General features: G+C 36.7%; 1 protein-coding gene and 1 non-coding gene across 2 annotated transcripts in view; both read left to right on the top strand.

Annotated features, from left to right (window-relative positions):
* The window catches only part of JAM3 (junctional adhesion molecule 3), a 63,951-nt gene that overhangs the window by 16,819 nt on the left and 28,721 nt on the right, over positions 1-18,411 (top strand). The gene's annotated exons all lie outside the window — the stretch shown is intronic.
* On the top strand, positions 15,213-15,319 carry LOC138385526 (U6 spliceosomal RNA). Its single transcript, XR_011233759.1, has one exon. It is a non-coding gene; the product is annotated as a U6 spliceosomal RNA (small nuclear RNA).

The following is an 18,411-nucleotide window of genomic DNA, read 5'->3' as shown; positions in this document are numbered from 1 at the left end:
CTATGAGAGCAGAATGGTTCACTTGTGTCCTAACCCCTAGTACAGTATTTGCTAGCTGCTCAGTAGTGTTGAGTATTTGTTGAATAAATGAGTGAATACATGAATGAATGAAATATTATAGGCAGCAGTCTGATCCCTTTATACATAACACATTTATTAAAATATATACGTGGTAGTGAATGTCTGAAAGTCAACAATGGATTCCTTTTATCAGGGAGCTCATAACTGTATTAAATGTGCTTCTTGGAGGCACCGCTGTTCTTGACTAGGGCAAGTGAGGTGTTCAGGTTTACCTTGTCAGGCATCAGGGCTGGGAGATGGCTGCCATGGACAGTGCTCACCAGCTGCTCCCTGTTGCTTTGGAATTAGGTAAGTAGAGTCAGTAACTTCCACAGGCTCACTAACTTCTCCCCTGTTCCTCTTTAGTCTATGTTCCAAGATCAGGCAACCCACAATATTGAAACTTCTGAGTGAGGATGCTCTTGGTGGTACTTGGCGGGGAGGTGGTTGGTGGGTTAGAGTTTGTTTTTCTTGCTGTAGCAGCAGGACCTGAGTGGAGCTCCAAGCAACTGCCACTCCCACCTCCACATGCAAAATCATGTTCAGGTGGGGCTTTTCACCTTGTACTCTTGGCAGTGAAATGCCTATGATAATAGCAGAGGGGGAAGGTTGAGTAGGGTGAAGTTGTAGTGGCCCCCGAGGTTTCCTGAACACAAAGGGTTGACTTCATCACCAAATTGGGGGAGGGAGCAATAGGGCCACCATGTTGCCAAATGCTTTCCAGCAGATACCACCCCTAGTGCACTCCCTGCTAGGAGCACTGCCAAGTTTTAACTCTAGTTAGTCCTTTGAAAATGTAGTGTAGGGCCTTGCTGCTCAAGGTTTGGTCTGCAGACAACTAGCTTATAAAAATGAACAGTTTCAGGCTCAAGTCCAGATGTAGCAAATCAGAATTTTCATTAAAAATAACAAAATTGTGATTTGCCGGGGCGTCAACATTTGAGGCGAACTGGGTTAGGTTGTTACATAATGTATCGACTGAGTGGTTTCAAGTCAGGGATGCAAACATTTGGAAACCTGAATCTTAATCTTAGACATGATGTTTAAGATGTTTGATAGACTGAGTTTCTTCTTGAGAGGGTGAAAGAGTAGACCCTGCTTAGTATGTGGTCATGTAACAAGTTAGTGGCATAGTCATAACAGTACTTCTGTAGTGTTTTAACCTAGACTTTTTTGTTTCTGTGTAATTATTTAATATGCCTGATTTTATATTTTATCTTAGAATAAAAAAAAAAACTTAGTCAAAACAGTCTTCTTGTGTCAATGGAAAAAACAAGTCTTCCATATTTGTATTTGTATATACATTTTTGACTATTCTGTTACAAAACCTAATTTTAGCAAGTGGGGAAATAATGTTGGTTTATTTTCTTTCTTTCTATTGAACTTTTTGCCTGTCACACTTGTTTGACGGACCCAATGCTGACAGTTTTCTAAGACTTATTACTAAAACTTTACTAAATTTAACACAGTAAGTAAATTTTTTTTTTTTTCTTTTTTTCGCTAGACTTAAATACAACCATTAGCATTGTCTGGCCTTTAGAAGGCACTTATATTATGTGTGGGCTTTAAGTTCAGTATAAATAGGACAGGGTCTGGGTTCCCTGCTCATCCTCTTGTCTGTTCACTTCTATCCAGAAGGTCTGGGTCTAGGGATGGGCATGGTGGCTTTGTATGCTGAGATAAACAGTGAGGCAAAGGATTTTATGCTTTTTGTTTTACTTCATCATTCTCTAGAGTAAGTATATAGCAGGGTTATGCTGTGTCATGTTATTTCCACTATTTTAATGTTCCTCTCAAATCCAGGGACCAGTTGTTTTGGCAGACTTTTACTTGGGATGCTAATCACCTGCTCTTCCACCTGAGGGAAGGCAATCTCTTTGAAGTCTCATTTCTGTTATCCAGTAGCTAGTTCTGCATTTTACCTACTCCTAGTCTTTATTCCTTCAAGCAAAGAATAGTTTTATTTTGATATTTCCAGCTGTCCTATGCTTTGAACTGACTTTGGTATATTGGCATCATCAGTTGTTCAGTAATGAACGTTTGGGTTCTTCTTTCCTTTGGAAGATACTGGCTAGAATTACTCTTTACCTAGGCTGCACCAGTTAATAAAGGACTCCTCAGTTTGCACTTTGTCATAATTCACCAAATTTAGCATATTTAACTTGTTTTGTTATTATCATTAAATATTTACTGAATGCCCACAGTGTGCTTGGTGCTTTCCAGAACTGTGGGGATTACCTAGAGAGAGTGCAGTGGTGTGTCTCGGGAGTTGTGGAAGAGCACTGGAATATAGTCACTACCTTTGAGGCGTCCCTTTGTGACATAACATAGAAAAGCTTCTTCCTTGTCCTTTCCACACCCCAGTCCCCATGTCCCACAGAGCTTCTTGGGGTGGGGGGAAACATTGTTAAGAAAGGGATGGAGATAGTGAATGTGTCTTAATTTCCCTTTGCCATCCTCCTCCCCCAATAGTTTGAACTTTACTTAGGGACAATTTTTAAGAGAGAATTTCTTAAATAAGTATTATGAAAGTTGGCAAATTGTGGAAACAGTTTTTAATATCTGTGGTTAACATTCCACATTTCGGGACATTTTACCTGTTAGATTGAGTCTCAGCTGGTCACTTTGTTCTGCATCATGCACTCAGGAGCAGGGTACATTAATGACACTTTCATTGTAGACAGTGAAATTCTCAAGTACCTCTTGAATCATTTGATGATCCTCTTTGAAGCATTAGTGACACAGCTTAAAGTCTTTTGTAGGGATATTTCTTCTTATATCTTATTGGGACTGGCTTTGAGGAATAGGCTGAATTCTGATTGTATAGTAAGCTTTCAGTTTTTTTCTACTAATGGAGAAGGGAAACATTAAAGGGAATGGAAAATTCAAATTGCAAAGCATTAAAAATAATTTTAAAACTATGTGTCACTTTAAATAATATTTGCTATATTTCTGACCAAATAATATTTGCTGTATTTCTGATCAAATAATGTCTACCTCAGGTTAATGTTTTCATGATTTCTTTTTGTATTACAAGGTACAATTTTATAAATCCCATAAATCATGGAAAGTAGTTTTAAGGAGTGAGCTTCAGGTTTTTAAAGTCTATTCTTAATTTTCTTTTTTTTTGAGACAGAGTCTCACTTTGTTGCCCAGGCTAGAGTGAGTGCCGTGGCGTCAGCCTAGCTCACAGCAACCTCAAACTCCTGGGCTCAAGCGATCCTCCTGCCTCAGCCTCCCGAGTAGCTGGGACTACAGGCATGCGCCACCATGCCCGGCTAATTTTTCTATATATATATATATATATATATATATATATATTTTTTTTTAGTTGTCCATATAATTTCTTTCTATTTTTAGTAGAGACGGGGTCTCGCTCTTGCTCAGGCTGGTCTCGAACTCCTGACCTTGAGCGATCCACCCGCCTCGGCCTCCCAGAGTGCTAGGATTACAGGCGTGAGCCACCGCGCCCGGCCTTTAATTTTCTTATTGCATATATACATTTTATACTATAAGATTGATATTGAGTTTATGCCATTAATAACGACTCTAGCCCTTGAGTTCTTGAAGAAAATTTAGTACTTATAAAATGTGAGGATTATGTTAGTTTTTTCTAATCATTTTCAGTCTGTGTAAAACCTATAAACTTCATGACACACACAGGGAACATCTTCTTTTCTGCTTAGTTCCCCTAAAAATGTGCATCAGATCCATCCCCTGGGCCTAGTCAGTATTTATTGAGTGCCTGCTGTACACACAGGGCATTGTGCTAATGTTTGATTCATGCTCTGCCCTCTGGGGAAGGACTAGCCATTCCTTTTCAAAACTGCAGGCACACCATGCATGTATATACACCATCTAGATGCAGAAACCTTAGTTTGCAGATGGACTGCATATTAGGGAAGGAGTGGACACAAAAGTTCAACTTTAGAGAGGAAAACTAAGAGCAATTCCAAATTAACTGAAATCTTCTGTTTTGAAAAAGTTTCTTAATGAAACAAAAGCTAGTTTTTGGAAAAAGCACAATAACCAAAACCAAATATAACCCATTAGAAAGTTCATGTGAGATATTTGGGATTTGCAAAATTAGTTTTAATAATTTGGGAGAGACAGTAAATCTATTTCTACCTGTGCTGGATTTTGCTTTTTCTACTGATCTAAAGTTAGAACCAGTAGTCTTAGGCTTAAATACCAAGGCAAATATACAGATATGTATCCTCTGTACTTGGGTTAGCTTTATTTTTATGTTAGCCTTACCTCTAACAAGATAGCTCAAGTGGCAAAGTGAAATCCTCTGTTGTATCATAACAAGGACATTGTCAAAGTGAACTGAACTGTGAATTAGCCAAATAGCAACATTTTATCTTTTGTTTTGCTGGGCCTGATTTTTACCGTACTCTGAGCTTCCTAACAGTGTGATTTCAGAACCAGCTTGCAAGGTGGAGCTCCACCTGCTGCAATTTGTGAGGGATAGCTCTTATAAGCTCTCCATCCAGGATGTCTTTCCCACTAACATTCCCACTCATACTCCACCAGTAGAGACAGTCCTTTGGGTTAAGCCAGAGTTTATAGAAAGTTTCCATTTAAATGCAGCTAGGTTGGATGGGGGAGGAATGAGATGAGACAAATGTAAGATGAAGGTATTAGGGAAAACCATAAGCAAGTGGCTCTTGGTCTGGGAATCACAGGCCCAGGAACAGATATCAAAGTTATATTAATGATTTTGTTGAAGTTTGTTTCCATTTTCTTAACTTTCTTTTTCTCTTCCACTCCTCACTACTTAGAAGGGGATTTGAAGGTGTATATACAAGGAGTCTACTTAGATCCTTCTCTGACTATCTTGCTCTCCGGTGGTGGTGTTGGAGGATAAGACAATATTTGTCATTTGTAATTATCTGTGCTGCATTTGTAAATCAAATTCTGCTGTACTTGATCTTTATATATTTCTTTCCAGATTTCTGCCCTTTGAGTCTCTTATTTTTCTAACCTTATCATTTTATGCTTTGCGCAGTGGAAATTTTCTAATAATGTCACCCTAATATATTTAGAAATCAAAGTGTTCTGTTTTTTGGCATTGCTTCTGTCTTTAATATTCGACCTCTACTTTGATGAAAGTTAAATCTGATGATGTGGGAGCGTGACATTATATCATTTATTGAGGTGTTAGCTCGATGGATATTATATAAAGATAGAAATGTATCCTTATTAGTTGAAAAGGTTTCATTAAAACTGATTAGATAAATTGTTCTCAAACTTATATTTCTGGTTAGAAAAGTACTTTAAGGTGAATCCTTCTTAGCCCCCTTCAAAAAAAAAATCAGTAATCAGTTCCTTTGTCTGGGTCTACAATGAAATAATCACATTTTTCTGACCCAAACAAGTTTCTGTGACTCTTCTGTTCTGTAGGGCCCTTGTGTCTTCTGAAGAGTGATTGCTTTCTGTATAACATACAGTGTTCTCTGCTATTTTCCACCCACAGAGCCTTTCTTGCTGAGGAGGAGGTGTGATGTAGGAAAATTGTAAGGGCTTTTCAAACCCATTCGAATTGATGGCCCAGATGGTGAGGAAAATCCCTTGGGGAGCTAAAAATTGAATGGGTTATAGCAGATTTTTAGAATCTATAATTCGACTTTAATTCTGTTTAAGACCACTTTAGAGTTCCCATTCTTTTATTTATGCATCTGAGTTCCTTTTCCCAATTGATGGTGAGCTCCGTGAGGGCAGTCTTGAGTTTATAGGCCACTGAAACCCCAGCACCTAGAAAGCAGTTCTTTGTAATGGCTAACATCAATGAAATGCTTTCTATGTGTCAGTTACTATACTTAGCACTTTATGTATGCGATCTTATTTAATTATTACAACCTTAAGAGGAAAGTATTATAATTATCCCCATTTTATGGATGAGAAAACAGAGATTGATTAAGGCCCAAGTCACAAATACTTCAGAAGCAGTGGAGATAGAATTCAAACCCAGGCATTCTAGAGTGTCAGCTCTTACCCACTATATTGTACTGTTTCCTTATTAAATTTTTACTTAATTTATAAATAAATATTTATCAAATAAAAGAGTGAATGGACTAAATCTAAAATTAATTTTCTGAAATCACAGTGATGTTTTCTGTTTCCTTAGAATAAACGGTGCTCAGTGTAAGTGGTCGATCAGGATGCCTGCTGCTGCTTGTAAATCAAGAAGATACTGCCCCTGTTACAGATAGCCAGCATGGGATGACAGTGTAAAGGCTGTGGAAATTTCTTCTCTATTCCTATCCATCTTCAAACAAAAACCACCAGGAGCAATTTAACGATGATACTTGAGTTACGGACTTCGCACATATTGCTTAATTGTAGTGACAAATTAATGTGATATAATTTATGGAATGATACTGTTATATAAGTACAAATTTAAATGTAAACTTTTATCCCAGTTCTATAATAAGTGGTGTACTCTGGGAATCACTGAGTATTTTGAAGAGGACAGCCATTTAACTATAAGTAGAACCATTTGATTTGCCGAAGATAAGATTAGAATATTTATTCAAAGAGTGGTAGTAAGGAAGTGACTTTGTAATGATGCTACATCCTAGTGGAGAGAACACTGGGCTGTGAGTCAGAATATCTGGAATTTAAGCCTATGTCCATTTTAAATTTCTATTGCGAGCTTTAGCTAAGGCATTCCTGTTGTTAATACTGTTGCTATGATATCAGAAGGTTTTATAAATAATAGAGAAAATATCGTAATCTTCTTTGTGCTTTTGTAATGATACAGTGTTCTTTTGGTAGAATTTTCCATCCACCACCAGTGTCTTTTATCAACTTAAATCTGATTATATTACTCCCCTCCTTTATTCTTTTTCCTCCAGTTTTTATTGAGTGGTAGCTATGCGCCAGGAATTGTTGTAAGTCCTTTATGTGCAGTAACTCATTTTATTGTCTCAGTTGCCTTATTAGGAAGGCACTAATTTCACCGTCTCACAGATGAGAAAACTGAGGCACACCCAAAGTAGCATAATAAGTGATGGAGCTCGTATCAATGGCAGACAGTCCAATCCCAGAACCCATACTGTCAGTTACTACTCTATCCTGCCTGTCAATGAAATATTCATTTCTTGAAATTCATTCAGCAAAACATTTATGACCCCTTAATATGTGCCAATTACTGTGCTAGGGACTGAAGATTCAGAGGTGAAAAAGATGTAGGCCCTTGGGTTCAAATGATCCCTCTCCAGCAGTGTGCTTGACTGGTTGGTGATTTAATCAGGGGGCCACTCCAGCCCCCAGCCCATTACACAGAAGGCAGTATATTAAACTCTCTCTAAGACTAGTGTGTGGCTTCAGGCCTCAGATGAGACAGTACTTTCATGTGCTCCCCTCCCCTTTCCTGTCAGAGCTATCTGTGTTATCATCCTCTTAGACTGCCTGAAGGTAGCTGTCTTACATTTGGGCAAGGCAGACCCAGTAAGAGCATGTCCTCTGGAGGCGCTGCAGTACCTGCCTCGTAGGATTGTTGGGAGGAATATAAAAGTGCAGTGTTAGTAAGGCATTTGGTGGTTGGCATACAGTAAATACCCAAGGAGGCGACAGCAAATGTGTATGTGTCATGGTACATGATCAGGTATGTCTGTATAGGCATGTATAATTTATGTAATGTACATGTACACACACACTTGTATATAGTAGTTTTGTTTAGATAGGTTGACTTGAAACCTGTATTTCCATCTCTGATGCCAAGTATACAGCTCATTTTAAATTGCTTTCCTGTAATAAAAATGTTGCCATATGAGATGGATAATTTTCACACAGAAGCTTTTTTTTTTTAAATATCTTCGTTGGTTTTAAAAATGTAATTGGTGTGATTATGGAGGTTGTGGTAGGATGAACAGGCTAGACTCCAGATCACTGAGGTGTATGAGTGTTGTGAGCACATTGGGCTTCCATTATAACTGGGTGACTTTTGATGTGTGAGTATCTTACTAATTTATGGATCTACAGAAACTAAAAATGACATCTTTCTTCATTGACAAGAATTATTTGAAAAAAATGTAGAGATTCTCATTTTATTATTTATCTGGAATGGGGACAGAACATTTTTTCTAAGCTTCAATTTTCTTTTATCTTGTGATTTTAATCATTTTTTGGCTTTCCCTTCCCTTCCTTATTCCTTGGTACATTGTAGGATCTCATCCTACAGAAGTTCAAAAACAGGGCCAAAAACTTGATGCTGAGATGTTTGGGAAGGATCATTGCATGGTATGACAAGAATTAGAGTTGCTTCCTTTTTAATATTATGGTTTTACTGACCCTTTTCTTTTCCCTGAGGATTGTGCAGAACAGCAGAAAATGAAATTGCCTTGATTTTCATTGGTGTCTTTCCATAGCTGAGTTAAAAGATGAATGTGTGTTCGGTGTGGTGCAGGCATGTAGTGTCGGCATAGGAAAGGTATAGTGAGAACAAAGAATCATCTTCAAGGATTGTGTTAGTGGTATATTCTTATATTCTAAGCTTCTCACAGAAGGAGACAGGATACCTCTGCATCTATGCCCAGTTTGGGAGTGAGGAATTTTGATATGGAGCTACTGTATCCCTTTGCACCAGATCACTATTTCCCATGGCCACACATCAGAGCCCAGTTTTTCCGTTTTGGACTTTTTAAAAAACAACAGAGGTATAATAGACATATGATAAACTGCACATATTTAAATTATACAGTATAATTTGATAAATTTAGAACATATGCATGTAAACCCTTGAAACCATGCTCACAATCAAGATAGTCAACCTATTCTATCTACCACTCCCAAAATATTCCTATCAGATCCACCCTCCACCCTTAGGAGTTTTCTAGTGCCCCCTTTAATCCTTCTCTCTGTCCCCCTTCCTCCCTGTACCCGACCATCCTGTCCCATCAGTTTTCTGTCTCCATATACTAGTTCGGATTTTCTAGAAGTTTTTTCTTTTTCTTTTTTTTGAGACAGAGTCTCACTCTGTCACACTGGTTAGAGTACAGTGGTGTCATCATAGCTCACTGAAACCTCAAACTCCTGGGCTCAAGTGATCCTCTTTCTTCAGCCTTCTGAGTAGCTGGGACTACAGGCATGAGCCACCATGCCTGACTAATTTTTTCCGATTTTTGGTAGAGACGGGGTCTCACTCTTGCTCAGGCTGGTCTCAAACTCCTGGCCTCAAGAAGTCCTCCTGCCTTGGCCTCCCAGGGTGCTAGGATTACAGGTGTGAGCCATTGCGCCTGGCCTATTTCCTAGAATTTTATATATAAATGGAATCACACAGTATGTACTCACTTTTGTCTGGCTTCTTTCACTCAGGATAATTATTTTGAGATTCATCTATGTTGCAACATGCATCAATAATTCATTCCTTTTTATTGCTGAGTAGTAGTATGGAAATACCACCATTTGCTTAAATATTTACTATTGATGGGCATTTGGGTTGTTTTCAGTTTTTAGTTATTATAAATAAAATTGCTATGAATATTTGTGGTCTAATCTTTTTACGAACCTATGATTTCATTCTCTTGTATAAATATATGGGAATAGAATAGCTGAGTCAAATAATAGATTTTCAAGAACAGTTTTCCAAATTGGTTGTACTATTTTACATTCCTACCTGCAGTGGATGGTAAATCCTGTGTTTGACATCCTGACCAACACTTGGTATAGTCAATCTTTTTAATTTGAGCCATTCTAATACGTGTGTAGTGGTGTCTTACTGTGGTTTTATAATAATTTGCATGTCACAAGTGAGACTGAGCATCTTGTGTTTATTTGCCATCCATAAGATCTCTATCACAGTTACTCAATGCTGCCATTTTTAAGTGAAAGCAGCCATAGGTAGACAATAAGTTAATGAATGGATGTGGCAGTGTTCTAGTAAAATTTTATTTACCAAAACAAACAACAATAATACAGAACCTGGCAGCAGGTTGTATTTGGCCTTTGGATTGTAGTTTGCCAATCCCTGACATAGAAGATCATGTCCCCTGTGAAAGAAAACAGCTTTACTTCTTCCTTTCCAATGTGGATTTTAAAAATTTCTTTTGCATGACTGGTTGCAGTGGCTAGAATGTCCAATACAGTGTTGAATAGAAATTGTGAGAACAGATATCCTTGTCTTATTTCTGACCTTAGGGAAATGTATTCAGTCCTTCTCCATTAATTATAATCTTAGCTATAAGGTTGTGGATGCTGTTTATCACATTAGGAAAATCCGCTCTATTCCTAATTTTGGTTTAATTAAACCAGCTTTTGGTTTATTGATTTTTCTCTATTACTTTTCTGTTGTTCCATTCTATTCCAAAAATTTTATCAGAAATGGATATTAGATTTTGTCAAGTGCTTTTTCTGCATTAATTGAGAATATCATATGGTTTTTCTTTTATGATAAATTATATTGACTGATTTTCAAATATTAAACCAACCTTGCATTCCTGGGATACACCTCATTTGGTCTTTTTTAATGGTTGACTTGATAAAATTTTGTTTGGAATTTTTCATCTATGTTCGTAAGGGATATTGGTCTATGGTTTCCTTTTCTTGTAATGTCTTTGGTTTTGATATCAGGATAATGCTGGCCTCATAGAATATAGTGGGGAAATATTTCCTTCTTTTTACTTTTCTGGAAGAATTTGTTTACAACTGATATTATTTTCTTCCTTAAATATTAGGTAGAATCTACCAGTAAAACTGTCTGGGCCTGGAGTTTTTCTTGTGGGAAGGCTTTTAACTACAAATTCTTTTTTTGCCCATCGATGTAAGGCTATTCAGGTTACTTATTTCTTCTTGAGTAAGCTTTGGTAGTTGTGTCTTTCAAGGAATTTGTTTGTTTCATCAAAGTTGTCAAATTTATAGACATAAAGTTTTTATGTATTATTAAGTATTATTCTTTTAGTGTCTGTATAGTTGTAGTAATGTTATCTCTCTTATTCCTGATATTGTTAATTTGTGTCTTTTCTCTCTTGTTCCTGATCATTCTAGGTTTATTGATTTTTTGATCTTTTCAAGAAACCAGCTTTTGATTTTGTTTTTTTCTATTTTTCTGTTTTTTTATCTCATGATTTCTGCTTTCATCTTTATTATTTCCTTTATTCTGCTTACTTCAGGTATAATTTGTTCTTTGTCTAATTTCATAAAGTAGAAGCAGAGGTCACTGATTTTATACCTTTTTTCTTTTCTAATATAGGCCTTTAGTACTAGAGATTTCACCCAAATTACTACTTTAGTGGCATACTCTAAATTCTGATGTCATGTTCTCATTTTCATTCATTTCAAAATACTTTCTGATTTTACTTTTGATTTCTTCTTTGCTCTGTGGGTTATTGGAAAATATATTAATTTCCAAATATTAGGGAGTTTTTTTTAGATACCTTTCTGTTAATGATTTCTATTTAAATTTCATATGGTCAGACAGCAGACTTTGCATGCTTTTAAAATGTATTGTGATTTGTTTCATGGCCTAGAATATGGTCTATTTTGGTAAATGTTCCATGTGCACTTGAGAACTATGTGTATTCTGCTTTCTTTGGGTGAAGTATTCTATAAATGTCAACTAGGTCAAGTTAATTGATAGTATTTTTAAAAATCAATCAATCTATCAGTCTATCTATCTGTCTATCTATCTATCTATTTATATTTTTGAGACAGAGTCTTGCTCTGTTGCCCAGGCTAGAGTGCAGTGGCGTCATAATAGCCCACTGCAACCTCAAACTCTGAGACTCAAGCAATCCTCCCTCAGCCTCCTAAGTAGCTGGGACTACAGGCATGCACCACCATGCCTGGCTAATTTTTTCTATTTTTAGTAGAGACAAGGGTCTCACTCTTGCTCAGGCACATCTCAAACTCCTGACCTCAAGCAATCCTCCCACCTTGGCCTCCCAGAGTGCTAGGATTACAGGCAAAAATCTATATTCTTACTAATTTTCTATTTGTCCTATTAATTTTTGAGAGAGGTGTTGAAACCACCAACAAAAAACTGGATTTGTCTATTTCTCCTTGCAGTTAATTTGTCAGTTTTTGCATAATATATTTTGAAGCTCTATTATTAAGTATATAAATATTTAGGATTTTTCTGTCCTCTTGATGATTGGCCCCTTTATTATTTCAAGATTTATCATTTAAATTTATTATTATGAAATGACCCTTGTCATTATGAAGTGAACTTCTTTATCCCTAGTGATATTCTTTGCTCTGAAATTTGCTTTGATGCTAATATAGCTACTCCACTTTTCTTTCTTTTTTTCCTCTTTTTTTTTTGAGACAGAGTCTTGCTCTGTAGCCCGAGCTAGAGTGCAGTGGCATCGGCATAGCTCACTGCAACCTCAAACTCCTGGGCTCAAACAATTCTCCTGCCTCAGCCTCCTGGGTAGCTGGGACTACAGGTATGTGCCAGCACACCCAGCTAATTTTTCTATTTTTTGTAGAAATGGGGTCTTGCTCTTGCTTAGGCTGGTCTCAAACTCCTGGCCTCAAGCGATCCTCCCACCTCGGCCTCCCAAAGTTCTAGGATTACAGGTGTAAGTTACCATGCCTGGCCCCTCCACTTTCCTTTTGACTAGTGTTAACATAGTATGTCTTTTTCCATCCTTTTAGTTTTAAGCTATTTGTGTCTTTATTTTTAAAGTTGCCTTGCTTTTTTAAAAGAAAATCTAATCTGACAATCTCTTCCCTTCATTTTGGATTAGACCATTTACATTTAATGTGATTATTGATATGGTTAGGTTTAAGTCTTTTCTCTTGCTGTTTGTTTTGTCTCATCTGTACTTTGTTCCCCTTTTTCTCTTTTTATGCTCCTTTTTGGATTGAGTATTTCTTATTCTATTTTGTCTTTTTTGTTTTATATAGCTCATGATTTTCACACATTTAAAGGGTAATGATTAAGTATTTTGTAGAATGTCCTCAATATGAGTTTGTCTGATGTTTTCTCATGATTAGACTTGGGTTATAGATTGGAGAAGAGAATGGATACCACAAGGTATAGTGCCCTTCTCATCATATTATATCAAAAGGTATATAATGTCAACATGACTGGTAATGCTACATTGATAACTAGGTTTAGGTGGTGTCTGCCATGTTTCTCCACTGAAAAGTTATGTGTTTCCCTTCCCCTTTCTATTTGTTAGAAGTCTAGCCCACACTCAAGGGGAGGGGAATTAAGTTTCACCTCCTGATGGGAGAAGAATCAAAGAATTTGTGGATGTCTGTTAAAACTACCACAGTAATTATTAAACAATAAATATTTGATGGATCAGATATTATGGGACTGTTTGAATATTCTATTTCTTCTTAAAGTTTTCCCGCTAATTTGGCAATCATTAGTGGATCTTGCCTACAGCAATTATTACTGTGTTGTTCTAATGGTGATTTTCTATTTTCCTTATTCTTTCTACATTTATTGTAATTCTTCCATAAAGAAAATTTGTCCTATATCTCCCATGTATTTGCTTATTAATTATTTATTTATATCAGAATGGATTCATAGATATTTATTCTTTGTATTATAATCTGAGAGTATCATAATCTTTTTTTTTTTTTTTTTTTTTTTTGCTCAAAATCTTCCAGCTTTGGGCACTGGAAGCTCTTTCAGATGGTTCCTGGTCCTTTGATATTTTTGTTCTTGTTTGTTTGTTTTTTAGCATTTCCTTATTTTCTGACAGTACAAGACGCTCCAGGCTTGTCTTGTGTTTTCCCTGTCCCAGCATCAGCCATTTCTCCAGAGCCCCCTGGTTCCCTTTACTGGAGAATGATATTTAGGAAACAAGACCTAGCTACTAGGTATGTTATTTGATAGTAAGGTATCACTGCTTCTAGGCTGTCTCGGTGGACAGGACTAGGAGATGTATGTATTTATACTAACCTGTGTATACACACATGTCTATATTTATTTCTCTATTTGTATATATATTAAAATAAATGTTAGTTTCTACTGGTATCTCTGGCTTTAACCCAGCACTACAGAGTTAATTCTGGTCTTTTCCCCTTGCATATTCATAACTTTTTTCTCTGACAGTGAGAAACTTGGCTGTCATTATCTGTAATATATTTATAGTTATTTGTTCCACCCTTGTATTACATGTAAAGTATTTTCAGAATTGCTGACCCACACCACTCTGAGAAACAAATTTATCAACTAGAGTGCAATGTTTGTGTAAAATTCTTTTGTTGTTAGCCTTGTCATTTCTAGTTAGAACACTGTTTTCCAAAGTTGTTTATGTCAAATCCTTTCCCCCACCCACTTGAGTGAGGTCATGTCATTTGTAATACAGATAGCTTCATTTGTCATAGTCTGCATTCCATCCTGGTTCCCTGGACATCCTGGCTGATTTTTAAAACAATTTTCCTGTAGTAAAGTTTACTCTTTGTGGTGTACAGTTCTAACAATTTTGACAAATGCTTAGAGTCATATATTTACCATCACAGTGCCATTCCCTAACAACTCCATTATGCAACTCCTTTGTAGTCAACTCCTACCCCTGGCTTCTTTTTAAAATGGAGTTATCTATTAAAATAAATTATTTCATGGATCCTGATAGTGTATTTTGTTATGGAAACAAACCAATAGGAAAATGCTAAAATCATTTTTCATAGTAGATTTTAACATGAAAAATATGTAGCCTAGGAATGACTGGAATCATTAACCTTTTTAGGTTGAAATCAACAGTAAGGAAATCAAGGTAAGAAGACCATTGCTTTGTTTTCATTTTTGTCTCAGAATGATAGTCTTTGATGTGGCTTCCCAGAGAATACTTTCCTCTCAAAATAGGTATCTCTGATTTTCCTATCCATAGTAGAGCAATTGAAAACCATTGAATGGTAGTTAACCAGTTAAAAAGAAATCAGAGGTTACTTGTTAGGATAACTGTCCAAACCCATCTGCCGTTCTTAATATTTCAAGTAGCTTTTGCACTGTAATGACGTAGCCTAGCTAACTGCTAGTCTGTTTTCTGTTTGCTTTTCTCTACATATTTTTTTATACTTTTGTCACTCTCTCCCTTTGCCTGTGTTCATTTATATGTTGATATATTCAATAAACTTTATATATTTAGTCCTATTGTGTATGTGGCACTGAGCTATAGATTTTACTCTTATATTGGCCTGTTTTCTTGTCTCTCCTTAAATTAGCTTTACTATAAAATTAAAATACTGTGCTCACTTTGGCAGCACATAGACTAAAACTGGAAAGATACAGAGAAGATTAGCATGGCCCCTGCGCAAGGATGACACGCAAATTCGTGAAGCATTCCATAAAAAAAATAAAAAGAAAAAATTAAAATACTTTTTAGTATTCCATTTATTGACTATATATTGTCAATATATAAATGTTTAATGCCTACATATATTCATTTTAGATCTTAATTTAAAATATAAGTTAATTGAATATTTTATTCTTCATTGAGATGAGAAAAAGTCAATTAAATTGCTTTTTATATGAATGTATGATTCAGTGATCATCAATAGAAAAAGATTTTTCTACCCCTGTATTAGAGAAATACCTGGTAGTTTCTAATGTGTTCTATCTCAGATGAGACTGCACTGAAACTAATGTGAACATATGAGAATACAAATTTTTTGTAAACACCACCCTCTCCACTTTCCGCACCTCCAGCATCTCAGTTACCATTGGAATATTTTGTAGCATATTTATTTTTCTTTTAACATGTTAAACCTAAAGCCCATGTTTTGTAGCTTTGACTATATTTTCTCTTGTTGGTATGTCAGTGGAATAAAACTAAAATAAAACAAACAAATAATTGGTCCCTATCTTCTATACAGTGGTCTTTGGTATGCAAAATTACCTTATATTTTTAAGTCTAGGGTCCTTGAATTGGCTCACTCATTCAGATTCCAAAGTAGAGTGATAATTCCTACACTGTCTTTCACAGTAACAGCTATGGCTATTTCTACGTACCTCTGAAGGGTACAATGACGGAGTGAGCCCTAGAAAGGATAACTGGATGGGATTATTGCAGTGTATCTGTAGTTGGAATGCAGATGTAAGTTTGAATTATTCTCTATAGCATATGATGGCACACACTCCTCTCTTGAGTGGAGATTAAGATCTGAATGAATATATGTATTCATTATATATTATGTATACCGACAATATATAGTCAATAAATTTAATTAATACTAAAAAGTATTTTAATTTTATATTAAAGCTAATTTAAGGAGACAAGAAAATAGGCTAATATAAGATTAAAATCTATAGTTTAGTGCCACATATACAATAAGACTAATTCTAATTAGTCCTATTAATTTCAAAATCCATAATCACATGCAAATAGTGTTTATAGGACTGGGCTCACACAGAAAGTAGCTTCGTGCCAAGATCTTATTGATAATGTATTTACAGAGGAGGTATTTTACAGAATAAGAATATGCCTTGACACGTGTTCTGTGTTTAGTCATTCACGTTTGTCATGCCTCAGTATCTCTAAGATGGGTCTCATGGCAACAGACAGCAGAATTTTATGTGTTTATCTGTGCTTCAGAACCAAGAATATTTTACAGTTGGTCTGATTGGTCTGCAGTTAAAAAAAGTGACAGTGCCAATTTCATGCAAAGATGGTGGTCCCCTCTCCACCAGGCATTTGTATAATTTGAATTACTTATTTCAGGGTAGAGCTAAGCTCATGGTGAGTCCAGGGGAGTGCTATACAGTTCTGTTTCCATTGCAGGAAAAAACTGGGAAATCATTGCATCATCACAATAGAAGTGGTACCATTATTTGGGTCATTATTTCCCTTCCTCCCTCCTTTACCCTCTGACCTCCTGCTGCCTTCACCCTCCCCTCACTCTTCCTTACCGCTCCCCTGTCCTCTACCACTAGTTGAGGATATTTTATTCATATTTTTACTTGGTGGTTTGATGCTGAAAAAGCACGTAAGACCCAGCCATCCCCTTTTCTCCTTTTGTCTTCTCCCATTAGCTGCTATTAACATTGCAGTAATTTTTTCCCCATGATAATCTTGGACTTTACACTTGCACTCTGTAAACCCATCGATTAGAGATAGCAGAGGGGATGGGTAACAGTTCTTCTGGGGTAGTTATTTCTTTAAATTCTTCTATCTAAGGTAACTGCTAGATGAAGTTTCACTCTGATGTTATCTGACTGGATTAATCAGATTTGTGGTCAAGGAATCTTTGATGGTTTGGGTTTGGAGACGATAGAATCAAGTAGAAATACAAGGTAGTATACTCAAAGAAGTAGCATCTTATCTAATGTCTTCCTGCTAGCTTGACACTGGAGTATTAGCATGATAGTGCTCTGACTCTGTTTTTAGGTTGTTACTGAAAGAGTTCTTCATAGAGCATTTGTGCAGTGAAATTATATAGATTTTTCTTCTAAGAAGTACCATAGCCAGAGTATTAGTATCCAGGGTTCTCTCCAGAGAAACAGAACTATTAGGAGATAGGTAAAAAGATAGAGATTTATATAAGGAATTGGCCATGTGATTATGAAGGCTGATGAGTTCAGAATCACATGTGGATTGGTGGCCTGGAGACCCAGGCGAGCTGAAGACACAGGTGAAGCCCGAGGGCAGTCTGCTGGAGAAACTCCCTCTTCTGTGGGGAGGCCAGTCTTTTTGTTTTGTTCAACTGATTGGATGAGGCCCACCTACACTATAGAGCACAAACTGCTTTTCCCAGAGTTCACCAATTTCAATGTTAATCTCATCTAAAAACATCCTCTAAGTTGACACACATAATATAAACATCACAGCCAGGTTTATGTGGAATTCTATGATATTTGGATGGGTCTTTTTGTACTTTATTTTTAAGGGTCTGTTTGGTTTGTAACCATTTAGTTTAGCCTAGGTCACAATGGGCAAGTATAATCAGGACTTCAGGTGGCTGTGTTCGTGTCAGAACCCATGTTGGACTGATTTACGATACATTCTTTGCCGTGTGTGTAGGTGAGTGGATCTGGAAAATACTATGTGTTCTTCCTACCCCTCTGCTTCTTCTCAAATTCCTTAAAAAATTGGATAAGGAACTGAGACATTGTTGCAACAATGCTATTTTTGGGAATATTTTCTTTTCTAAGATGGGTTCTGCTAAGCAAGCCTGCAGAAGTGGCAGTGTTGTAAAGAACAAACATGTAGCTGTTTTCCATGAGAAAGCCTGCATATTTCCACTTATATTTAGACCCGAGCCCCAGTGGCCGGGGCAGTCCCACAGTGCTGCATGCTGACGCACACACACCCTGCTTGGGTTCTGGTCAGGGAAACGTTTCTTTCGAGCAGGAGACAAACTGGACAGAACGCCAGAAGGCTAAATATAGCTCTTTAGAGAGCCAGACATGCATAAACTATTTTTTAGTGAACAACACATGTGACTTAG

This window comes from Eulemur rufifrons, chromosome 6, assembly GCF_041146395.1.
Source record: "Eulemur rufifrons isolate Redbay chromosome 6, OSU_ERuf_1, whole genome shotgun sequence".
Classification (NCBI taxonomy): domain Eukaryota; kingdom Metazoa; phylum Chordata; class Mammalia; order Primates; family Lemuridae; genus Eulemur; species Eulemur rufifrons.
This window is presented reverse-complemented; position numbering and strand designations above follow the sequence as displayed.